General features: G+C 43.8%; 1 long non-coding RNA gene across 1 annotated transcript in view; it reads right to left on the bottom strand.

The window, feature by feature from the left end:
* The window catches only part of LOC139039930 (uncharacterized), a 188,544-nt gene that overhangs the window by 156,493 nt on the left and 17,348 nt on the right, over positions 1–14,703 (bottom strand). The window contains exon 2 of the long non-coding RNA XR_011493338.1: positions 1,444–1,661. This is a non-coding gene — a long non-coding RNA (uncharacterized lncRNA). The remainder of the gene's footprint in view (positions 1–1,443; positions 1,662–14,703) is intronic.

The raw sequence follows: 14,703 nt of genomic DNA, 5'->3' as shown, positions 1-14,703 counted from the left end.
CCTTCCAGGTCTTCCTGTGGACTCACTCATGGCACCATCTCCACCTTTGCTCCCTAAGGACTTCCCTTTCAGGAATCCTCCTCCATTTCCAACTTCACCCCAAACTCGTGTGAACTTCCCTCCACGTAACAGATTTAGGGGCTTCACTCATAAAATACTTTAATATGAGTGATCTCTCACACAGCAAGTAATTATTCTTTCATCAAATATTTATGGGCCTTTTTCGCCTAAAGATCTACATCAGAATATTTACATCAGCCCTATTTATAATAACCAAAAACTAGAAACAACCTTATGTCTTCCTACAGTAGAATGGACAAATAAATTGTGCTATCTTCATGGAATGGAATACTATACAGTGGTGAGAATAAATGAACATCCATAATATAGGGTGCAGATGTGATTCATCCCTATAACGTTCAGAAGAAGGCAAAAGCAGGCTCTAGTGCTAGAATCAGGATATGGCTACCAACGGTGGGGATGAGGGGAGGGTTTGGCAACTGGAACAGAGCACTATAGAGGCTTCTAGGATAGCACTAGTTCGGCTTCTTGATTCTGGTCATAGGGTGCAGGGATTTGGGAAAATTCATCAAGCTATACACCTATGATTCATGCACTTTTCTGTGTATGTTAAACTTCAACAAAAAGTCTACTGTAAGAATGCAGCGAGCACCTCCTATGTGCCAGGTGCAGGGTTAGAGTCACTCGGAACACAGAGATGGTAGGGGCCTCCAGGACTGGAAGCCTAGCACAGAAGACAGCTGAGCAAACACAACAGCATGGCAGCACCGGGCGGGAGCAGTGACGGAGGCGAGCACAGAATGCAACCTGGTGCATTCTCTGAGCCTTGGTCTCCTCACCTGTGAAATGCAGATGATGTTTCCTATTTCACTGAGTTACATAGGACCAAAAAAAAATAATACAGATGGATGTGCCCCTAGAAAGCCCGGGCATAGTAGATACTCAACAAATGGCACCCAACTCTGAATCTGATTCTCAGCATGAATATTCCAGGAAAGCTCCCCAAATGGCAGCTTCTCACACTCTGTCTCCATCCCCATTCATGTTACACGCATGCACTCAGACACACATAAACACCACATACACACACACTACTGCTCATGGCTTCTTGGAGGAAGACAGCAGAAGGAGACATATATTAAACTTCAAAGGTGTTCATGGTCGTTTTCTCTCATTTCCATAAATGTCTGGGTTCCCATACCATCTGCAAAGTCCTGAACTGCTCCCAATCAGAGGGAACATCAACTTCCTCCACTGCCCAGTGCCCAGCAGCAGCCCAAAGTGTCACAAAAATTCCCATCAGAGGTAGCGGACATGTGCCCTGAGGTACCTGGCTGAGAAACAAATGGCTTCATCTCCAGGCACTTTCTTTCTCTCACCAGGATTGAGGAGATTTCCAACAGTTCTCTGAAATCTACTCACCTTTAGAAATGAATGGGGAACATGGACAGACTGTGCTGGGATTGGGGGCTGTGGTTCTAGCTGGTTTCATTTGGCAGTGGTCCCCCGAGGTCTGACGGCTAAAACAGATAGTGACCTCAGTCGGCAGATTGTAGAGTTGCTGCATGATGGTGAGCAGGTCCCAAAAGCTGTGGTCAGGACCCAGGGCACTCCTCCCTGATGCCACCTGTCATACTCACCTGGAGAAGTGAACATGAGAAGTAAGCCATCGACAGAAAGGAAATTTGCTACAGCAGGTCAGAGCCCAGGTATCTGTGCACGCAGCCAGGACAGCACCTTCCTCGCTTCAGTTCCCTCCTCCAAATTTCTCTCAAACTCCACCCCATCTTCTCATCTCTCTTGCCAAAATCTAAGCCCCCATCATCTCTCAGCCAGACTTCTAAACTCTCCTCCTCACTTATCTCCCTGATTCTGTTCTTGCCCTGCTGTCTGTACCAATTTTCCCTTCATCCCCTCAAACCCACCAAGCTCCTTTCAAATTTGGCAGCCTGCCCTGCCTGGAACATTCCACGTCCCCTCTTCTCCTGGCTAAGTCCCACTCACGCTTCAGACCTCCGCTCCTACGTCACCTTCCCAGAGTTCTTGCTAATCCCCATCCCAATCTAAACCAGATCCCCACTCCATCATTTTCTCCCCTAATAACCACCCCAGTTTGCATCCATTGATCTTTTTATTTGTTTGCGTTATCTGTCTCCTTTGCTGCTGGACTCAGACTCCAGGTCAATCGGAAAAAAAATCACACATTTTTAAATTATTGATAGGATCAGATGAAATAATGGATTTTATATAAGGCCTGTTTTGCATGCATTCCACACACATATCTACAGAGGCACTGTACTGTGTTGAATAGTATTTCCAAAAAATTTATGTCCATCTGGAACCTGTGAAGGTGATCTCATTTGGAAAGAAATTCTTTGCAGATGTAATCAAGTTAAGATGAGGTCATATTGGATGACGGTGGGCCCTAATCCAATGACTGGTGTGCTTATAAAAAGGGGGAAATTGGGCACAGAGACACAGCAGAGAAGACCACGTGAAGACAAAGGCAGAGAGTGGAGTCATGCATCTACAAGCCAAGGATTGCTGGAAAACCATCAGAAGCTAGCAAGAGGCAAGGAAGGCTCCTCCCTATATAGAGCCTTCAGAGAGAGTTCAGCCCAGCCCGCACCTTGATTTTGGACTTCCAGCCCCCAGAGCTGTGAGAGACTAAACTTCTGGTGTCGTAAGCCACCTACTTGTGGTACTGTGTTATGACAGCCCTAAGAAACTAATACGCACACCCCTGCAATTTGCCACTTGGGGTACCTACAAGGTGGTGCATGCACCCTACCTCTGCCCTAGTAAGTGAGTTTTTGTAACCAAGGAAACAGCCCTAGTGCTTAGCCTTAAAAAGCTACCAGGAAGATCTTGCAGAAAAAGATAAAGAATAAAGATGAATTGTTCTCTTGAACTGCCTGCTCCGTGGATGATACCTGTCAATCTTAATGCCCCGGTTCCCTGCCTGCATATAATGCCAACCAAGATCATAACAACAGAAGTCAACCTCAGCTTTCCCTGTTGCCCGAGGTCCAACCAACATCTGGCTTCCCCTCCTCCTTACTGCCCACCACTGGGGGAACAATTCCATCACAGTTTCAGACTGACAGGAGAATAAGTGGGCAGCAATGATTTTATCTGCAGCCCTAGGCAAGCGGATTCTATAAAAACGATCCATAAGGAGAAATTGGCCAGATGTCTTGGATCAGGGTATCTACACGTCCCCTCCCCAGCAGGACCTCAGCTGTGATTTTCCTTTCCTGATTATATGTTAGAGATCAGAGACTAGGACAGCTGTCAGCATACAGCAGTGACAGAAGGGAGGCCCCAACTCATCCACTAAGCCCACAGTTGGGTCTGCATCTTCTTCTGGTGTGTTAGATGGGAATGCCCCTTCCTACACCTGCTGGCCATGGGGAAAAATTCTTCCCCAAATATTTCCAGCCCCTGCACCATGCTTGTCCCCACAGAGGCGGGATGAGTTTCCTGGTCCGTGTACAACAGCCACTGGTCCATATTTCTCAATAGGGATGAGTTAATCCATGAAAGGTGGGGAGTGAGGGTCTCTAGTCTCTTTCTCTTTCTCTCTCCACCCAGACCTGTGGGTAGCACTGATATGAGAAAGTGTCTGCCCTGTAGATACAAAACTTACCGTAAGAGACTAGACCATGGACAAGGAATAAGCAAGCCCATTTGGGCTCTCACTGTAGCCTGTCCATCTTCATCAATAATAAAGGTGACATTTTAGTCTCCACATCTTAGCCATTTGTCTGATTTCTCAATTGGTTCAGAACCTGGGTAGTGAAGAAAGATGCACTTCCTCCGGCCCCCAGTGACACTCAGATGCAATCGATTCCCATTATTCTGGGTGGTAGTTGCTGAGAACACTGAATTAGTGAATTAGTGAACCACAACTCCCAGGAGAAATACTAGTGCATAAGAGAAAATTAAGTTCAGAAGTGTTAAGTGACTTGCCTGAGACCACCCCACTAACAGGAGCCAGAGTTGGGATTCAAATCCGGTCCTACCCGCCCATGTCAGAGCTTCCTACACTGCCCTGCCCATTTCTCTCTCTATCCTCTGCTCATCTCTGCAGGAAAGCTGAAACACGAGGCCGGGGTTGCCTTGTTCAACCTCAGCTGGGAATGCACACATCAGACAACTCAAATTTTTTGCTACTCTGCACATGTCTGCAAATGATCGCAAAAGTTCCGGGAGTATTGATTTGGGGTTACAAATAAATTTTAGCAAGTGGGTGAATTCACAAAGATGGAATCTGTGAATAATGAGGATCAACAGTACATTGTATTATTGCTTATCGTTATTCACTGTCCTCCTGGTAAGATTATACATCCCTGCCCCCTGTCATGTGACTCACAGGACCTCCAGGATGGGAGGGATTATACGTCTCCGTCCTTTGCAATCAGCCTGGTCGGGTGACTTGCTTTGGCCAATGAAATGCAAGTGGCAGTGATTTATGCCAGGCCCAGGAGAATCTCTAAGAACCATCTCATGGTTTTACCTACTTTTCTTGCTCATTTTCCTCTTGCAAGACAACAGCACATCCCAAATGGGGCTGCTCCTTCCGCCTGGATCCTGGAGGATGACATATGTGAAGACGACACCTGGGTCACAGCTGACATGTAATGTGAATGAGAACTATACCTTTGGGCTTGGAAGCCATTGAAGTTTTGAGGTTTAAAAGTGCAGCAAAACCAAGCAAAAGCTAACTAGTGTAGACTCCCCAATGTGATGAATAGGTAGCCTTGTTGTAACCCATACCCTGATGGTTAAAGGTAACTAACCCCTTTTGTTTAAATAGTCGTTCGTTGGAAGTTTACTTTTTGCTTTCTGCAAATCCACAAAGAGGACAAGTTAACCCCATTCTCTGGAGGACAGAGAATGGGTCAAAAACGAGACCAGGACTTAATCCCGCAGTGGCCTGATATGCCAGTTCAGGTCCTGCAGGAAGCAAATGCCATGATGGAATTAGATATACAAGAGACTCATTACCAGGGAAGGATAGAGGGGGAAGGAATGGAGAAGACTGGGAGGCCCTGCAGACAGTGATGAGGTCCGAGACCTGTGAAAGGGGAGAGCGAAGGAAGGACTAGGGAAGAAGAGCTTCAGACTGCAGCTGAACCCAGATGATGGGGAGTCTCAAAGCCAGAGCTGCTCGTGAGAGGACCTCACAGCAAGCTGGCAGCCCTGCCAGGCTCAGTCACAGGCTGGGAGCAGCCTGGAGGAAGCATGACCTCAGTGTCATGGCCAACTCTGCTCTCGGCAGCAGGTTCTCCTGAAGGAGACCTGAGTGGTATATCTCCATGGCCACCACCCTCAGCAAGGATGGAAGACAAGGCCTGGGCTCCATGGATCCAGATAGATATGGAAAATGGTCCAGATGAGGAATATATTAGAGATAAAATCCAAACAACATGTCCCCAGTAACTCTTTACTGGCCACCTCTAACACGGGTAATAGAGTCAGCGCCTAGAATATATTTCTATTTCTACAAACTATTTGAGGACTATGTCATTCGTTACCCATTCAAGCAAATGTTAAGGCACAGCTGCTCCATCAAAAAGGAGGAACATTAAGATGAAGCCACATACTCAAGGTTGTGCAGCAAGTCCAGGCAGGACCAGAATTCAGGTGATGCTCATGTAATCCCTTCACAGCCACTGCTTCCTGCCAGGATACTTCCACAGATTCTCCAACCAAAACGCCGTGAACTTGGCAGCTCTTGCCCATGGTCATCCATTTCCTCCTGACTTGAGGATGTATCCAAATAGAATCCAGCCAGGGTCACCATATCTACTTCACCTCCTCATTTTACGTGAAGGAGAAGTGATACCCAGACAATGAGGGCCAGATCCAGGGCCACAGCATCTAATGGAGATAAGACCCCAGAATTTCCAAGTCTATCCAGGATTCCATGAGGACACTGAGACCTGGATTGCAAGACTTGGCATTCATGTTTATCGAGCATCTACTATGTGCCAATCATTGCCTGAGGCCCCGGGAATACAGATAAGAACAGGTAGTAGAGACCCTGCCTCTCAGAACATTCTGCTTCAAAGCTTTCCCAGGTGCTGCTCCAAAGCACAGCTCCAGTATTCCCTGGTTTGGTTCTAAACCCACAGAGGTAAGAACGCAGCTTTTCCCTGCTGTGTGTGAGCTCGTGACTTTTTTCTTATGTCGGTGAGGTCAATTACTCTCCTGCAGTTGTGCAGCAAAGCTTTTCAAGACTCTCAAGTCACTGCTCTTATTAATTACTGTATCAGCTGTTTTACATACCCTAATTATCTCCCCATGGCACAGACAATGGCCTTTTTAAAGATTTTTTTCCTGACTCTTTCTGGTAAAAATAGAAAATATGAATATGTATGTATCTTTAAGACTTTTCAGAATTTAAACACAGCATGAGCACCATCTGCTGGTTAAAATGAGAAACATCTGCATTGGCTCCTATAGTTTCAACTTTGAATGTCCTGATAACAATAAAACTAATGATAATGGAGTGACTTCAGCAACATGGCGGAATGAGCGGTTTTCTTTGTCTCTCCCCCTTCAAACTACAACTAAATGGACATTCATTGATCAATGGAGGATTCTCACACAGCACCTCAGGATGCCTGAGAGACCCATGCTGTTATACATCAGAGGGTGGATGGACTACCCCTGGTAGGAGGTGGAGACAGGTGAGAACTCTCCAGCCCCCAGACAGCCTAGTACTGGCAAGTGACTCTTTCCTGGCTGACATGCCCATAGCACTGCCACAGCCCCAAGGGTGGGCATGTGCATCGGTGCAACTGTGGAAACAGGTGACTATGGCCCTAAGCCCCCCATGATTCCTCTGTGGACCAGTTGGAAAATGCACATTCCCATGGCAGCCCCAGGGAGAGTCTCTGCTCAGCCATAGTGGAGAGGCCTCACCCACTAAGCACAAAGGCTGGGCGACCTTGGAGCAGAAGTCGCATGGCTGGGTGAACTACCTGCTGGCTGCATTAAACACCTATAGCTCTGCTGTGGCCATGAGGGAGCAAGTGAGATCCAACAGGACCACTCAAGTGGGTGATGACAACCTGGAGCCCCAGCATGATTGCTCCTTGGTCCAGCGAGAAAATCCACAGTCCCACAGCAGCCCCAGGGAGAGTCTTGGCTCAATCCACCTGGACAGGCCCCTGCCCACCAAGGACAAAGGCTGGGCAACGTAGGAGCAGATGTGGCATGGCTGGGTGAGCTAACCACTGGCTGCATTAGATGCCCATGGCTCTGCTGCAGCCCAGAGGGGGCAAGTGAGATCCAGCAGGACCAGACTGTGGCAGAGCTGTGAGTCTGGGCGAACAAGCTCCCAGCTGCCATGACAGCCCATAACACCGCTGCAATCCCTAAGGAAGGAGTGTGTCTAGGCGAGTCTGAGGGAACAGGCAGCAGCAACCCAAAGCCCCTGTGTGTGATTGTTCCCACAGTCTATGGGAGACCCCACAGGGCCACTGTGATCCCAAAGAATGGCCCAGGCTTGGTCAGCAACAGCTGACAGGGATCCTTGTAGGAGCAGGTTACACAGTTCCCACCCCCTGCCCCCAACGGCAGAAAGTGGAAGCAGTAACCAAACTCTATCTCTATGAGGAGGCACAAATACACGGCATCAAGCAGTATGAAAAAATATATTAAATCTTCAGAATAGAAAGAAAATGACAAGTACTCAGTAAACAATCCTGAAGACACACAATCTATAACCTAAATGACAGAGAATCCAAAATAGCCATCATTAAAAAACTCAACGAGTTAAAATAGAATACAGATAGACAACTCAATGGGTCCAGGAACTACATCACAAAAGAGCTTGATACTATAAAGAAGAACCAATCAGAAATGTTGGAGATGAAAAACAGAAGGAAGAGATTAAGAAAAATCTGGACTCTCTGAAGAGTAGGGCTGATAATATGGAGGACAGAATTAGCAGTCTGGAGGATAGGAATATAGAAAAGCTTAAGATAGAGGAGGAGAGAGCACTAAGACTAAAAAGAAATGAAGAAACTCTCCAAGAAATATCCTACTCAATTAGGAAATGCAACACAATAATTATAGGTATCCCAGAGGGAGAAGAGAAGAAGAATGGAGCAGAGAGCTTGTGCAAAGAAATAATAGCTGAGAACTTCCCAAACTTGGGGAGGCAGCTGGAAATCCATGTGACAGAAGCCAATAGGTCTCCAAACTTTATCAATGTAAAAAGATCAACCCCAAGGCATATAGTAGTGAAGCTTGCAAAAGTCAACAACAAAGAGAAAATATTAAGGGCAGCAAGGTAGAAGAAAATGAGCTACAAAGGAACCCCTACCAGGCTGTCAGCAGATTTCTCAGCAGAAACCTTACAGGCTAGGAGAGAGTGGAATGATATATTCAAAATTCTGAAAGACAAAAACTTTCAGCCAAGAATACTCTATCCACTGAAAATATACTTCAAATATGATGGAGAAATAAAAACTTTCCCAGATAAACAAAAGTTAAGGGAGTTCATTGCCACAAGACCCTCCCACAAGAAATCCTCAGGAAAGCCCTCACACATGAAAAAAAAAAAAAGGAAAGGGGTTACAAAACCCTGAGCAAGGAGATAAGTAGAAAGACAAAATTGGAAAATTGCAGCTCTCCATCAGAACAGGTTAACAAATGCTTAAAGTATAGCATTAAAGATAAAGGGAAGGGAAGCACTAAGAATAAATATAATCTTGTCAATTTAACCACAAACTCACAACACAAGAAGAAAAAAAAATGTTACAATAACAACTTAGAAGGGGAAGAGGAATGGGATGGAACCAGTTTAGTCTAAGGAGATAAGAGACTATCAAAAATGGACTATCTCATCTATGAGGTGTTTTATACAAACCACATGGCAATCACTAAACAAATAATTAGAACAGAGACACAAATTGTAAATAAGGAGAAAACTAAGAAAACCAACATAGAAAACTATATAACTGAATTGGTAGTCCAAAATACATGGGACAAGAAACAAAGGAAATGCAGGAGAACTGAAAAACGAGTGAGAAAATGGCAGCATTAGGCCCCCACATTTCAATAATCACTCTAAATGTAAATGGATTGAATTCTCCAACCAAAAGACAGAGTGATAGGATGGATTAAAAAATAAGACCCAACAATATGCTGCCTCTAGGAAACACACCTCAGCCCTAAAGACAAACACAGACTCAGAGTGAAGGGATGGAAGATGATACTTCAAGCTAATAGTGAGCATAAGAAAGCAGATGTCACCATACTTATATCAGACAAAGTAGACTTCAAGGAAAAACAGGTAAAGAGAGACAAAGAGGGGCAGTATATAATGATAAAAGGGACACTCCAGCAAGAAGACATAACACTTATAAATATACATGCACCCAACACAAGAGCACAAAAGTACATAAAGCAACTATTAACAGAATTAAAAGGAGATATCAACAACAATACCATAATAGTAGGGGACCTCAACACCAACTAACACCAATGGATAGACCCCCAGACAGAAAGTCAACAAGGAAATTGTAGAATTAAATGAAAAATCAGATCAGATGGACTTAATAAATATATATAGAACACTCCATCCAAAACCAGCAGATTACACATTCTTCTCAAGTGCACACAGGACATTCTCAAGGATAGACCGTATATTGGGAGAAAAAGCAAGCCTCAATAAATTTAAGATGATTGAAATAATATCGAGTATCTTTTCTGACCATAATGCTATGAAACTAGAAATCAATTACAAGAATAAAAGTGGGAAAGGGGCAAAGATGTCAAGATTGAGCAACATGCTACTGAATGACCAATAATTCAGTGGATCATTGAAGAAGTCAAAGGAGAAATCGAACATTATCTGGAGACAAATGAAAATGAAAACACACCATACCAACTCATTTGGGATGCAGCAAAAGAGGTCCTAAGAGGGAAATTCATTGCAATATAAGCTCACCTCAATAAATAAGAAAAATCTCATATAGGCAATCTCCAACTACACCTAACAGAATTAGAAAAAGAAGAACAAACAAAGCCCAAAGTCAGTAGAAGGAGGGAAATAATAAAAATTAGAGCATAAATAAATGAAATCAAAACAAAAAAGACAATAGAAAGGATCAATGAAACAAAGAGCTGTTTCTTTGAGAAAATAAAGAAAATTGACACACCCTTAGCCAGGCTCACTAAGAAAAAAAGAGAGAAGACTCAAATAAATAAAATCAGAAATGAAAGAGGAGAAATTACAACAGATACCACAGAGATACAAAAGATTATAAGAGAATACTATGAAAAACTATCTGCCAACAAATTGGACAACCTAGAAGAAATGGATAAATTCTTAGACTCTTACAACCTCCCAAAACTGAATCAAGAAGAAATAGAGAACCTGAATAGACAAGTCACAAATAAAGAGATTGAAACAGTAATCAAAAACCTCCCCAAAAATAAAAGTCCAGGAGCAGATGACATCTCTGGAGAATTCTACCAAACATTCAAAGGAGATTTAATACCTATCCTTCTCAAACTATTCCAGAAAATTGAGGAAGATAGAGCACTTCCTAACACGTTCTACAAGGCCAACATCATCCTGATCCCAAAACCAGACATGGAAAACACAAAGAAGGAAAACCTACAGGCCAATATCACTCATGCACATAGATGCAAAAATCCTCAACAAAATATTGGCAAACCAAATACACAATATATTAAAAAGGTCATACACCATGAACAAGTGGGATTTATACCAGGGACACAGGGATGGTTCAACATCCACAAGTCAATCATTGCAGTACACCACGTTAACAAAATGAGGAACAAAAACCACATGATCATCTCAATAGAAGCAGAGAAAGCATTCGACAAGATCCAACATTGATTTATGATAAAAACTGGGTAATAAAATGGGTATAGAAGGAAAGTACCTCAACATAATAAAGGCCATACATGACAAACCCACAGCCAACATCATACTCAATGGGGAAAAACTGAAAGCCATCCCTCTGAGAACAGGAACAAGACAAGGGTGCCCACTCTCACCACTCTTATTCAACATAGTACTGTAGGTCTCGGCCAGAGTAATTAGGCAAGAAAAATAAATAAAAGGAATCCAAATAGGCAATGAAGAAGTGAAACTCTCACTGTTTGCAGACGACATGATCTTATATAGAAAACCCTAAAAAATCCATTGCAAAGCTACTAGAAGTAATCAAAAATTACAGCAAAGTTGCAGGGTACAAAATCAACTTACATAAATCGGTAGCATTTCTATACTCTAATAACAAACTAACAGAAAGAGAAGTCAAGAACACAATCCCATTCACAATTACAACAAAAGGAATAAAATATCTTGCTGAACAGACATTTCTCCAAAGAAGATATACAGATGGCCAATAGGCACATGAAAAGATGCTCATCATCACTGATCATCAGGAAAATGCAAACCAAAACTACACCGAGATATCACCTTACGTCCATTAGAATGGCTAAAACAACCAAGACAAAAAATAACAAATGTTGGAGAGGTTGTGAAGAAAAAGGAACCCTTGTACACTGCTGGTGGGAATGCAAACTGGTGCAGCCACTATGGAAAACAGTATGGAGATTTCTCAAAAAATTAAAAATAGAATTACCATATGATCCAGCTATCCCACTACTGGGTATCTATCCAAAGAACTTGAAATGAGCAATTCAAAGAGACTCATGCATCCCTATGTTCATTGCAGCATTACTTACAATAGCCAAGACGTGGAAGCAACCTAAGTGCCCATCGACTGATGATTGGATAAAGAAGATATGGTGTATATATACAATGGAATACTACTCAGCCATAAAATATGATAAAAATCATCCCATTCACAACAAAATGGATGGACCTTGAGTGTATTATGTTAAGCGAAATAAGCCAGACAAAGACAAACTCTGTACAATTCTACTCATATGTGGAAGATAAACAAACACGTGGACAAAGAGAACAGGTTAGTGGTTACCAGGGGAAAGGGGCTTGGGAGTGGGCACAAAAGGTAAAGGGGTGCACCTATAACATGATTGACAAATAATAACATGCAACTGAAATTTCACAAGGTTGTAAACTATCATAACCTCAATAAAAAAAGAATGGTAATAAAAATAATAATATATTTCAAAATAAGATTTGAAAATACCATTTATGCATCTAATTCCTCTGCTAAGTGCCTTAATCTGCATAGCATAATTAATTTTCCAAAATATTCATCATGAATGTCATAGAAATTGTTCTATATATTGTCTCATTAAATCTTCACAACAACTGCTATTTGTTGGCTTCTGTTATTTGCATTTTACGCTTTTTTTAAAGATTGGCACCTGAGCTAACATCTGTTGCCAATATTTCTTTTTCTTCTTCTTCTTCTCCCTAAAGTCCCCCAGCACATAGTTGTATATTTTTAGTTGTGGGTCCTTCTGGTTGTGCTATGTGGGATGCCACCTCAGCATGGCCTGATGAGCAGTGCCATGTCCACGCCCAGGATCCGAACCGGCGAAACCCTGGGCTGCTGAGGTGGAATGCAGGAACTCAACCACTAGGCCATGGGTCCAGCCCCTATTTGCATTTTAAAGATAAGGAAATGGAAGCACAGCGAGGGAAAGTGACTTGCCTAGGAAGTAGGTGGGACAGCCAAGATTTGAACTCCCACGGGCCTGCCTTCTATTCTGTACCAGTGTTGTACAATAAGCTTAGCAGAAGGAGACTGAAAAGCATTTAAAGTCCATAGAATGAGTCACAGTTTGCAAAGCACACACAGGTCCATCAGCTCATGCTGTCCTCTCACCCACCTCATCAGAGAAGCTGTGTCACCGTCCCGTGTTGCAGATGAGGAAGCAGAGAAAGGGGAGAAGGGTTAAGAGACTCGCCCAAATGGCACACTCAGAGAAGAAACAGGACTTGAACCTGGATCTGCTGACTAGGATCCCAGGTCATATCCTCCACGCAGTGTTGTAAAGGAGGCATCTTAATCGGACTCCATGCTCCCCTCCCCGGGGTCCAGCAGGACCAGGCCCTGTGTCAGAAGGCAAATATGAAAATGCTTCACTTTCTGAAGGTTCTCAGAGCAGGAGATGTGACAACTGGGCCTGGCTGCCTCCAGAAAGGGGGCCCCTCCCCCAGCCCTCCCCACCCCATTTGTGCCTTCCACATCCATGCCTGCTGGGGTGAGAACTACTCAGAACCTCAGCATACTGGCAGGCCACCCCCTTCACCCACCCACACACACACACACACACATACACACTCCTTTGCACTGACTGGCTCAGCTGTTAGCTTTTCCTGAGTCTCCAAGAACAGCAGGCATCACACAGCTCATTGTTCTTGGGGTCTCCCAAAGAGCGCCTTGCACACATTGTTGGTGACTCATCCATGTCTAAGGAGTGACTAAGACAGAGGAATCCCAAGACCACAGCCATTTGGAGTCAGGCAGTTAGGGTTGGGGCACAGCTCCGCCTTTTACAGAAAGCTGTAAAGCCTCTTTAAACTTCAGTTTCCCCATTTCTAAAATGAGATGAATAATCCCAAACTCAGAAAAATTCAGTGAATGTTAAAGGGACGTCACACTTGAAAGTGCCTCATCAGGTATTAAACCCTTTGTAGGTGCTCAAGAACACATACACCTCCTGAACAATATGGCTTTGTGGCCATGGGGGACCATAGGCTCCTCCATAAACTGTGAAGCTAGTTGGAAACCACAGAGATGTGAAGACTAACTGTAATAAGCTGTAAGAATATGCATTGTTATCATTATTCGAAAAGAAGAGTTGGGGTTCCACAGCGATTCATCAATCCCACAATTTATTGAGTGCTTCTGTGTTCCAGACACCATGTTGAGGGAGGGGAGGCTATTTAAAATATTCCATGGTCCTGGGCTTAAGGCACTCACTACCCAGTAAGAAGACTGTACTCCTTCCATTTCTCTCAAGCTGACACAACGGGGACCAACGGGTATTTGCAAAGAGGCCACATCCAGCTCAGCGTGGGAAGCAACTCATTGCATCAGCAACAGGGCAGCATTGAGTCACCTGTCAGTTCCTCTGACTGCCACTTACACACTGTGTATCCTTGAACAAACTACTTATCATGTCTGCCATATGAGTATCAGCCCAGATAATGGATATAAAAGATGATATGTAAACAGCAAATTGCCAAGGAAATATTGTGACAAAGATGGAGACTATTCCTCTATATCATTTTCCCCTTCATCCATAGCTAGAAACATGGCTGCTCAGAATAAAGACTACATTTCCCAGACTTCCTTGCAGTTAGGTGTGGTCATGTGACTAAGTTTTGCCAATGGGATGTAAACAAAGTGTCATGTGGTAGATTCTGAGAACCTTTCTTAAAGACAGGTGATCCGAGCACTCCAGCCCCTTCTTTCCACCTTCCTCCATGCTGTGTTCGGAATGCGGGTGAGACTACTGAAGCTCCATCTTGGGCCATGGGAACAGTGGTCAAACCCTAGGGAGAGTGGAGTGGAAGGTGAGCATGGCCCAGGTCTCTGAGGACTTTGTGGAGAGAAAGGTCACAGCTGTTCTGGATTGGATTGCCTATGGATATTTACATGAAAGAGAAGTAAATATCTGTTTAAGCTACTGTCATTTTGAGGTTTTTGTCACTCCAGCTGAACCTAATTCTAACTGATATAA

The sequence above is a fragment of the Equus asinus genome, chromosome 12 (genome assembly GCF_041296235.1).
Source record: "Equus asinus isolate D_3611 breed Donkey chromosome 12, EquAss-T2T_v2, whole genome shotgun sequence".
Taxonomy (NCBI): Eukaryota; Metazoa; Chordata; class Mammalia; order Perissodactyla; family Equidae; genus Equus; species Equus asinus.
This window is presented reverse-complemented; position numbering and strand designations above follow the sequence as displayed.